The 5,000-nt window shown below is 37.8% G+C and overlaps 1 protein-coding gene across 3 annotated transcripts in view; it reads left to right on the forward strand.

Moving 5' to 3' along the window:
• Positions 1-5,000, forward strand: part of LOC122267727 (uncharacterized) — a 28,766-nt gene that overhangs the window by 5,879 nt on the left and 17,887 nt on the right. The gene's annotated exons all lie outside the window — the stretch shown is intronic.

Genomic DNA, 5,000 nt, shown 5'->3' on the forward strand with positions numbered 1-5,000 from the left:
TGTATTTCTTCAGTTATGATGCTTGATCATTCCAAATACTAATTAGTATCTCTTTGCTAACATATCATATATAGATAACTAATATATCATACATATATCAAATCTAGAATATGATAGAATACATGCACATTCTTAGATGCCCAGGTCAGGCTTACCATTTTAGAATTTGGCACTTCCTGGAAGTGTTACAACAGTGATGCCATCTGTATATTCAATTATGTGGTAGACCTGAATGCCAAATGGCAGCTGTCCATGTCAAGACGACAGAGGCACCTCTCAGATCTTTATGTTATGTAGGCACAGAGTTTTAGGGCTCTGACAGCACTAGTAGTCAAGTGAAAGCCTTAAAAGGGTACTCCAGTTTTTCCAGGTTCCAGTAGATCAAAATGCTGGGATTTTTCAAACACATAAACCTATCACCTCAGGCTATTCGCCCACGATAGCTGCGGCCAAGCGTTACACCCCTGATCACCTGGTGCACTGGCCAGGAGGATAGCCTAGACAAGATATCTCGTACCCAGTGGCTGGTGCAGCCACCACTTGACATGATATCTTGTCATCCGTTGTTAATGGGTTAATGCTTTCACAAATTGATGATGTTTCTTAGTGTCTCTTATACTTTTAAGATAATTGTGTTGATATGATATGTGCATTCAAGAAGATACTCCAGTAAATAAAAAAAAAACCTCTGATGGAACCATTTCATACAGGAATGAAGATGAGCCATCAAGAGAGGAGAAAGGTATGCCTATACATTGGAAAAAATAAATTCATACATAATTTTTCTTTCTCTTTTAAAATTATTGATTATATAACAAAAAACACTACTCTAACAAATCATTTAGTAAAAGTAAGAAAATTACCACATATGTATGATTCTTCTCTTTAGGCAAAAGTGATTCATCCCCATAGAAGCACAGTTAGCAAAAAGAAGAGAGAGAATGTAAATCTGGCTGCTTGAAATACCATACCTCATTCCTCACTGAGCGGTGCAGATAATTGCGCTCTTTGATTGCCTGCTGGGTGTCTAATAATTCTCATACCTTTCTCTGCCCTATGGCCTCCTCTGTCTCCACTTTCTTGTACCTCTAGTATGGCCTAGGAAATATTCATGGTAAATGCACAGATGACAAAAAAAATCAGGGTACCAATGACTTCCATAAAACTAGGCTTGACAAAAAATTCAATTAATCACTGTCAAAGAATTGATTCAGAAATTAAAGGCTGGCAGTGCTAAATTTTTAACTTGTCCACATGAACAGATGTGACAACCTTGTAAAATCAATGAGAAAAGACCCTGATCAGCAGACACCTTAGGTTTCAATTTAATGAAGAATATCCCCTTCTCTGAATTGTTTATAATGTGTTGCACTAAAGTAGTTATCTTATCAAGAAGAAACCACTCAAAAATGTTGATAGAGTTGTGTTGTTTTTTAAGGTGTTTACAGATTGATCAATAGCTGACATCCTTATTTGACCCATTCACGCCGGGGCCGTTCTGGCTTCGCGCGGTCACAATACCGGGGTTCTTGAACGCATAAGCCTAATGCCTCGAGATTCTCGGACGCACAAGCCGCGAGCCTGGGCTGCCCGCTCGCTCTACCTGAGTGCATGGCCTCCCCTCATAGCTCGTCCCGGGCATCTGACGTGAAAACCACAATACGTGCTATCACGTCAACCGGCTCCAATGGGTTAAGACAATGCATATTACAGCTGGAGAAGAGAGTCCATAGTGAGGAAGTCACCTTACAAACTGCACAGCATTTCCTGTAATTAGAATATAACTGTTACCTTTTCCTATCTGTTCTATAGACATAGCCAACAACCATGTTTCTTCATCAGGTCATATATTTACTACCTACCCACCATGATATAAATATGATCTTTATTTTGGTCAGATGAAAACATTAGGCTTACTGATACTGATGTTGTAAATAAATGGTGGGAAGAAACCATTTGATAATAAAGGAGAAAAAGTATTTTCCAAAAGCTGGAAAATGAATACAGTATATTGATATCTATTAACGCTTTTTGTTTTTAAGATACTTTTACGAGATAATAAAGGATTAACCGTTCCCTGTTATGAACGTCAAACTTTTTCGCTGGTAAACGGTTTTGATGGTATATGTACCATCAAAACTTCCATGCTATATTATGTAGTTGTATCATGCTTTAAGGTTGCTGAGATGGTATAACAAAAGATAATGTTACATTTTAATTTATAAGACCTATTTTATGATGTAATTTTCATTTGATAATGAGATATTTAGCAAAATGTTATACAACAAGTGCCATACACCAACTCCCCAGTTTCATCTGGGCTGTCAGTCAAATCTATATGTGGTAATCACCTGAGGTCTGTGATCTACTAACAAAGGCTACTTTATAAAGAAAAACATGCAAAATCAATTCTGGATGAACCTAATATAACATAGCACATTGTACCTAATATATAACATGCAACACACTCACACTAAACACTAAACACACGTACAAAACACCTATGTTTATATACAATCTAACAATTATAATAGGCTGTAGGAGATGATTGAATTATGAGTGTCTTGGATGCTGATGGCTGACTTGTAGTACGCGAAGGGTGGTGGGTTGGGGACGAGAGAGTGAGTAACCAGGTTACTTGGGGAGAGTTGCCAGGAGTTATTTTGTTTATAATCTTTATATAAAGTATATCTTGTTTCTTATGATATATGATTTATAATCTGTAACCTATAATGAATGCTTATGCATGTGTTTGAAGGTGGGCATCCATGAATGCACATGCACATTTGCAAGTATGTTTACTCATACTGGCATCTGGTCACTTGACTGATGATTGACAGGCTGAGATATATCGGTAGGGTTGGGGATTAACACCTTGTAATCAGAGTCTTCAGGCCCCAGATGATGCATACTTGCTGCCGGCTCATTGTCCAGTCTTTGGTACAGACTTGTTTTCTGTGAACTTGCATTGCACAATATCAGTGCAAATCAGCATGTTTAGCATTAATATGTGAATGTGTCTACACATTACGATATTTTAATGAATTTTAGAGTTTGAGTATTTATTACTGTCATAGGTTCTTCCAGGGGTATAGAATCAAACAGTCAGGACAACAAAAGACCAGGGTATATCTTTGTCATGTATTATTAAGGGACATATATGACATGTAGCCATACACATACGTATACAAGCACAACTCAGTGAAATCACAATTTTCTTCACATGCACATAATGGCACAGAAACAACAGTAGCACTAGATACCAAACCACTACAGTTCACTTTCCTCACAATGTTTCCACATTCACTTAATGTTCACTACACTGTGCTTGCACTACACATTGTGGGAGGAGAGGGTCATGGTTAATGGTCACGAACAAGGAGCGGTGGGTTGTCGGCTTTGGTGTCGAATTCTGGACCTTTTATCCCCCTGATGGTGGTTAGCTCATGGTACCCTCATTCCCTGCATCGCACCGCAGCCAATCATGGATGATGACCTGACATGAGGGATGCCAGGGGTCGCTGGGGGTCATCGTGCAGAGATCAGCAAGGCATACGAAGCTAGACATGGTGATGCCTGCATCGTGCCTTGGCCAATCAGGGCAACAGTTCTCGCTAATGCAGGGGTGCTCAGGATGTCCACTTGCCTGGTGAAAATGTGTGTGTGCCCAATACGAGGCTCAACAGTTACAAATAGTTAATGATTTCGGACATGATTTTCTGACAGTCACAAGCCAGAAATGTGTAGTTGCCACATATAGCTAATCTTATGCCGTTTATTGGAGAGATTAGAATAAAACAAGACTATAGTAGACCTAAAGAGTATAATAAAAAAACAGAAGCTTACATGTGCTTCAGCTTTCTCACCTTGCTAGACCAGAATGCTTTGGTGTCATTTAGCTTTGATCTCAAGACTGTTTTCACTTCAGAGACCTTGATTTTTAATAAATCAAATATACTAAAAAAAATATATATATAAGGCTCTATTACTCTTTTGAATGCAAGTATATAGGAAGAAGAAGACATTTTATGGTATTCTAAGATTATGCAACAGTTGAGTGGATGTAGTATTAAATCATTAAAAGTTGTATCCTTAATTGTTATGCCAGGACTTGTTATACACACTTATTATTATTTTTTCTTTTTCTTTTGTGGATGAACATTCAGTACAAACCTCATATTCTCCTTTTCCTGGCAATGTTACTAATTTGTGCTGTGTGACAGTGTGGTGAGGTGATAGATGAAGAGACTTGGGTATATAATGTCCCAGACTTTCTTTTTACAATGCTTAGCCTTTTGTACATTTTTATTTATTTGCAAGTATATTCTTCTTTTATTTCAACAAAATGTACAGCAACTAAGGTGCTGCAAATGCACAAAAGCAAAAAATAATTCAAGGGAAGCACAAGAGAGAAGCATCATAGACCCTCTCTCTTCAAGGGTCATGCTATAAAATACATTATCAGGCAATGCCCAACTGTTTGCAAGGCAATGGTATAGTTGGTGCCGTAGAAGTCTCCTTTCCATATCAGAAAGCTTCACTTTCATGAGGAGTGAATATGGAATCTTTTTAATATGTATTTTCCACTAAAAGAAAAACAAATAAACTGTCATTTAGTGCATTCCTTCTTCAGTTCCAAACACAAATGGTAACAAAAATATAATGCATATGCAATGCCATGTAATGTTATTCCTTTCATTTTGTAGCATGACTTAACCCATTCATGCCAGGGCTTATATTTCGGTAATGTCGCTCCTGCCAGCCAGATAACAAGCACGAGCAGTAACTAAGCCCAAGATCTCTCCCAGCGTGATTCCACACTGCGCCTCTATGAGTTTACATTGTTTTCACAAGTGAATAAAAATGTGTGTATACAAATGAAACTCCTAAGATTATACACATACATAACAATATGAAGGGTATGTTTTGAGGGAGAGTTCATGACATGATAAGATGTCATCCTGTAGGAATGAAATATTCACCTGACGTGATATCTTGTT

This window comes from Penaeus japonicus, unplaced genomic scaffold (assembly GCF_977035675.1).
Source record: "Penaeus japonicus unplaced genomic scaffold, GWHDUDI00000001_assembly GWHDUDI00000033, whole genome shotgun sequence".
Lineage (NCBI taxonomy): Eukaryota > Metazoa > Arthropoda > Malacostraca > Decapoda > Penaeidae > Penaeus > Penaeus japonicus.